Here is a 6944-nt window from a genome sequence, read left to right as displayed (position 1 = left end):
ATATTATAAAAGCATCAACTCCTCCCAAAGCAATCCAAAAAGTAAGATGGATTTGGAAGATATGATGTACAGTAATAGAAATTGTGGTCTGGCTCAGTGGTTGATTTTAACTTCCTGTCTCTCAAGATTAAGAAATTCCAAATGCATCAGGGTTATAAACAATGAAATGTAAAAATTGAAGAATATTCTTACATCATTGGAAAATTGAACATTTCTTTAAAAGACAAGTTATTAAGAAAAGGATACATTTATAAAAATTTAATATTCTACCAACAAAGTTAAATCAAAAAACAGTTAACAATGTTTTGAGCATCCTTTGAAATGTCCCTGTATTATTCCACCTGTTGCATATTTAAACTTTTTTTTCTTTCCTAGCTTATGCTTTTATTTTGGTGGCTTTTTTTTTCTTTTCTAACTTCTTGACAATTATATGAATAGTGCATCAATTTTCAAGCTTTATTTTCTAATACATGTATTTCAAGGTTATAAATTTTTCCGTTTACTGCTTTTAGCAGCATCCCAATCAAGTAAAATCTCCAGTGATGGCTTTGGGTTTTCTTCTCTTAGTTCCATCGATTTTTGCTTATGGAATTCACAAGTGCTGTTACTAGGAACATGTACATTTACCCAGATGAACTGGACCTTTTATTATATACTGCCCCATTCTACCGCTGGTGATCCTCTTTTTATATCTTCATTCTTCCTTCTACTGTGCAACCTTAGAAGCAGCATGTGAGTAGTTCCTTACAAATCTTTTATCTAGTAAAAGGGAAGTGTTAAGGTCTTCAATGATGGCTGTATATTTGTCTCATCTTTATATCACTGCTTTTGCATTCTGTAACATTATTATTAGGGACATAGATATATATATATAGCAGTTATAAGTCCTTTTGATGAATTGACCCTATATTCATTTGATCAGAGATCAGAAATAGGCGTCATGGCCGAAACCGGTTTGGCTCAATGGATAGAGCTATCAGCCTGTGGACTGAAAGGTCCCAGGTTCGATTCCGGTCAAGGGCATGTACCTTGGTTGTGGGCACATCCCCAGTAGGGGGTGTTGCAGGAGGCAGCTGATCGATGTTTCTCTCTCATCGATGTTTCTAACTCTCTATCCCTCTCCCTTCCTCTCTGTAAAAAATCAATAAAATATATTAAAAAAAGAAAAAAGAAATAGGCGTCATGAAGTGTAAGAACCTTGGGGGAAGAGCCCTGGCTAGTGTTCTTCAGTTGCTTGGGGGTCTTCCCATACATGGAATGGTGCAAATTCGATTTCCAGTCAGGGCACATGCCCAGGTTTCAGGCTTGATCCCTGTTAAGGGGCATGTGGGAGGCAGCTGATCAATGTTTCACTCTCACATCAATGTTTCGCCCTCTCTCTTCCTCTCTCTCTAAAAATCAATTAAAAGTTCTATTTTAAAAAATAATCTGGAGGGAAGAATGCTTCAGTAGAAGGAATAGCAAATGCAAAGGTTGTGAGGCAGACCAGCTTTGGTGCCTGAAGGACAGTGTGGCTGGAGATGACTGACAGGGCGAGTGGTAGGACTGAGAAGTAGGCAAGGGCCGGAACATGTAAGATCTTGCAGGCCAAGACAAGGGATTTGGAGACAAACAAAAGTAGGTTCTTGAAGGGAACAGAATGAAAACATCTGGGAGGATTTACTGCTTTTACTTGGGATTATAAACAAGGTTTGTGTCCCCCTAAAATGTTTATGTTAAAACCTAATCTGGCCCTGACCAATTTGGCTCAGTGGATAGAGCCTCGGCCTGCGGACTGAAGGGACCCAGGTTCGATTCCGGTCAAGGGCATGTACCTTGGTTGCGGGCACATCCCCAGTAGGGGGTGTGCAGGAGGCAGCTGAGAGGCAGCTGATCGATGTTTCTCTCTATCCCTCTCCCTTCCTCTCTGTAAAAAATCAATAAAATGTATTTAAAAAAAAAAAAAAAAAAACCTAATCTGGCCCTCGCTGGTTTTGCTCAGTGGATAGAGCGTCAGCCTGTCGACTGAAGGGTCCTGGGTTCGATTCCTGGTCAGGGCACATGCCCAGGTTGTGTGCTCAACCCCAGCAGGGGACATGCAGAAGGCAGCCAATCAATGATTCTCTCTCATCATTGATGTTTCTCTCTCTCCCTCTCCCCTCCTCTCTAAATGTGATGCTACTTGGAGGTGAGCATTTGGGGGTGATTAGGTCATGAGCAGAGCCCTCATGAATAGGATTGATGCCCTTATAACAGAGACCCAGAGAGCTCCTTTGCTCCTCCCACCATGTGAGGATGCAGGAGAAGACCGCCAGCTGTGAATTAGGAAGTGCATTCTTACCAGACATCAAATCTGCTGCACCTTGACCTTGGACTTCCCAGCCTCCAGCACTGTGAGAAATAAATATTGTTTTTAGACACCCAATCTATGGTATTTGGTTATAGCAGCTGGAACAGACTAAGACACTTAAAACTTCATTAGGGAACCATAAGGTGAGTCACAAATGGCAATAGGCTGACCATATTTAACACACACACACACACACACCCCAAAAACAACAGCAAAAACCCGCTGGAACAATTTCTAACAGGCTTGAAGAAATAACTGAACAAACTTTTATCCACAGTTTATTTCCAAAGACTGACAAACACTCATGCAACAGCACCACTAAAGTAATAAGAGGAACGAATGGACGAGAGGAGTTCAGCACTCACTTGGTTTAAATGTAATAGTGGAATCTATAATAATAAAAGCATAATATGCTAATTAGACCAGACATCCTTCCGGTCGACCTTCTGGATGGATGAAGCTGGGGCTGCGAGGGAAGTCCGGGTCCCGGGTGCCGGAGGGAAGCCAGTGCCGGCAGCAGGGGGAAGAAAGGCCTGCTTTTGCATGAATTTCGTGCATTGGACCTCTAGTATTATAATAAAAAGGAACTTCAAGTTTGTATCACACGACCACCATTTTAAAAGCAAGGAAACCAAGTCCACATTTGCAAGAGTAAAAGTCCTGGACTTACCAGATGGGTTTTATGTTGGTTATTGACATTAATTCCTCTCAGCCCCAAATTCACTCCCTTTGAGCGCTTTATGAAAAGGAGTCCGAGTCCTTTAAGGAAGTTGCCAGCTGGCGTTGAAGCTGTGTCAGTAGAGGGCGCTGGAGAGACGTTACAGGAGGCAGGAGTTTCGCTTCCTGGTTCTGGAGTGATCTCAGCTGGGTCCTGCAGGGGGCGAGGCTGAGCCAGGGCCCTGCACAGCAGCCAGCAACCCTCAGCAGCTCCGCAGATGGGTCCGTGGCCGAGTGCCTCCAGGGGGACGTCCCTGGGAGCAGCTTTCCCCAGCACGAGAGGGCTGCCTTCCGGCAAGTCCCCGCAGTGTGGCACCACAGCAACCTGCCTGCCATTCAGTAGTCACAGCTGAGCCTTCAACAAGGTCTGCATCTCAGCCCGTGGGGTGTGGGGTAGCTAATAGATACATTTTTATGTAAATTTTTCCTATGTTTTTTAGGGTTTTCTTTATTTTTAAAAAATATATATTTTATTGATATTTTACAGAGAGGAAGGGAGAGGGATAGAGAGTTTAGAAACATTTATGAGAGAGAAACATCAATCAGCTGCCTCCTGCACACCCCGCACTGGGGATGTGCCCGCAACCAAAGTACATGCCCCTGACGGGAATCGAACCTGGAACCCTTCAGTCCACAGGCTGACGCTCTATCCACTGAGCCAAACCGGTTAGGGCTTTCTTTACTTCTTACTACCCAATCCCTGGCCAATCCAATCCCCGGCCACTCCAATCCCCTGCTATTGGCAATAATTCTTTATGTTAAGCTTTCCCTGCTCAAATGACTATGGTTTCTCTCTCCTGGTCAGGCCAAGACTGATAGAGAATTTTAAACAAAGCTGGTTCCCTATTGTGGCTGCTGTACTGGAAGAGAGGAAATCCTACTCTTTGAAAGTAAAAATCTTGTACCTGGGAGTAATCTATTGCTCATGTTACAAATTATTGAAACTCCAACACTAGTGAAAACCAGAGACATAGTTTACAATTTCTAGTTTTCTTATGTACTTTCTCTAAGAAAAATCAAAACATCTTGAATTCTCCCGAAGCAGAAACTAAGGCCAAATTAAGAGAATGTGTCTAATAGTTAAGTAGATCTAGAAACAGTATTAGAAGTAAACTAGAAGGGAGAAGAGAACTAACCATATTCAGAATTGCAGACATTGTGTACATTTTCTCATTAAAATTGATTTTTTATTTTTATTTTTTAATTGATTTCAGAGAGGAAGGGAGAGAGAGATAGAAACATCAATGATGAGAAACACCAATCAGCTGGCTGCCTCCTGCACACCCCACACTGGGGAGCAAGCCCGCACACCGGGCATGCGCCCAGACTGGGAATTGAACCGTGAAGTCCTGGTTCATAGGTCGACGCTCAACCACTGAGCCATGCTGGCCAGGCCAGAAAATGGATATTTTTTAAGAAGAAAAAGCAAGGTGTGAGCACTGCGGAACGAGAACAGGTAAGTAACAGGAAATAAGACAAGAAAATCAATGATTCATAAATTGTCAAAACAGGTATTTCCTTTTCCTTGCCTACCTTATAGAAAATGTTGCAAAATTTTTAAATGACATTGTTTTAAAATGTATCTTTATTGTTAAAAGTATTACTGATGTCCCCCCTTTTATAAAATACTAGAGGCCCGGTGCACAAAACCCGTGCGGGGGGGGGGGGGGGGGCGTCCCTCAGCCCAGCCTGTTCCCTCTCACAGGGGGAGCAGGCCTAAACCACAGTCTGGCCTCCCTCTACAGGCTGATCAGGGGAAGTCGCCACCCCCATCACCCTGCTGCTGCTGCCACTGCTGGCCACCAAGGTGTTTTCATCAACACGGACTCCAGTTCCTTCACCATGAAAAAATGTCAACTTTCTTTAGGCATTTTCAAGATGACTCTTTCTTTTTTCTTTTTCTTTTTTTTATGTTTTTCTCAGAATATTTTTTTAATATATTTTATTGATTTTTTTACAGAGAGGAAGGGTGAGGGATAGAGAGTTAGAAACATCGATGAGAGAGAAACATCGATCAGCTGCCTCTGCACACCTCCTACTGGGGATGTGCCCGCAACCAAGGTACATGCCCTTGACCGGAATCGAACCTGGGACCTTTCAGTCTGCAAGCCGACGCTCTATCCACTGAGCCAAACCGGTTAGGGCTCAAGATGACTCTTTCATAGGATATGACATTTCTTTCTTTCTTTCTTTCTTTCTTTTTATTCTCACCTGAGGATATTTTTCCATTGATTTTTAGAGAATGTGGAAGAGAGAGGGAAAGACAGAGAGAAACATCAATGTGAGAGGAACACTTCAATTGGTTGCCTCCTGCATGAGCCCTGACCTGGGCCCCGGCCAGGGAGGAGCCTGCAAACTAGGTACATGCCCTTAATCAGAATCGAACCCAGACCCTGTGGTCCACAGGCTGAGGCTCTATCCACTGAGCCAAACTGGCTAGAGTAGGATATGACATTTCTTAGCCCCGCCAGCAGTGGACCTTCGTTTTTTCCTCCAGGAGTGAGGTGGAGAAACCCTAGATCACCTTCTTGGATTCTTATTACCCAAGTTATCAAGAACATTGCAAGTAGCATACTGGGAGCTTAGCCAATGAATGGTCAGAAAAGGTGTTTCCTCTGCAGCTCATGCGCAGAGGCGGGCCTGCTGGGGCCGGGCGGCGACGACGGCAGCCTGGACACACCCCCCCGCCTCTCTGCGCCCGCGGCTGCACCATCCATGACTTGCCTCACAGTGCAAGCAGTCCCCTCCCGCTCATCTGCGTGCGCAACCTCCTCCTGAGCCGGTCGTGACTGTTACAGCGTCCCAGCTAATTTGCATATTCCCTCTTTATATATATAGATGTTTTTATTGATTTCAGAGAGAGGGATCAGGGAGAGAGAAACATTAATGATGAAAGAGAATCACTGATAGGCTGCCTCCCTCAGGCCCCCAACTGGGGATCAAGCCCAAAGCCCGGGCATGTACCCTGACCAGGAATCAAACAATGACCTCCTGGTTCATAGGTCCACACTCAACCACTGAGCCACATCACTGGGCACAGATGTCCCATTTTCCCCCCATTGACCCTTTCTAGCCCCCTGCCCCAGGCCTTCACCAAACTATTGTCTGTATCCATGGTTTATGCATATATACACATAAATTCTTTGCTTAATCTCTTGCCACCCACCCAACATCCCCCACTTCACCTCCCTTACCTCCACCTTCTTCCCTCTGAGATTTGACAGTCTGTTCCATGCTTCTATGTCTCCAGATCTGTTTTGTTCATCAGTTTATTATGTTCTTTAGATTCCACATATGAGTGAAATCATGTAATACTTGTCTTTCTCTGACTGGCTTATTTCGCTTAGCATAATACTCTCCAGGTCCCTCCATGCTGTCTCAAAGGGTAAGAGGTCCTTCTTTTTTACTGCTGCATAGTATTCCATTGTGTAAATGTAACACAGCTTTTTTATCCACTCACCTACTGATGGGCACTTGGGCTGTTTCCATATCTTAGCTATTGTAAATTGTGCTGCTATGAACAGAGGGTGCATATATTCTTTCTGATTAGTGTTCTGGGTTTCTTAGGTTCTATTCCTAGAAGTGGGATCACTGGGTCAGATGGTAGTTCCATGTTTAAATTACAGATTTCTATAGTGGCTGCAGAGTCTACATTCCCACCAGCAGTGCACGAGGGTTCCCTTTTCTCCACATCCTCGCCAGCACTTGTCGTTTGTTGATTTGTTGATGGTAGCCATTCTGACAGGTTTGAGGTGATACCGCATTGTCGTTTTGATTTGCATCTCTCAGATGATTAGTGACCTTGAGCATTTTTTCATATGTCTCTTGGCCTTCTGTATGTCCACTTTGGAGAAGTGTCTATTTAGGTCATTTGCCCATTTTTTAATTGGTTTGTTTA

Source organism: Plecotus auritus (assembly GCF_963455305.1).
Source record: "Plecotus auritus genome assembly, chromosome: 11".
Taxonomy (NCBI): Eukaryota; Metazoa; Chordata; class Mammalia; order Chiroptera; family Vespertilionidae; genus Plecotus; species Plecotus auritus.
The sequence above is the reverse complement of the archived record's forward strand: the minus strand, read 5'-3'. Positions refer to the sequence as shown.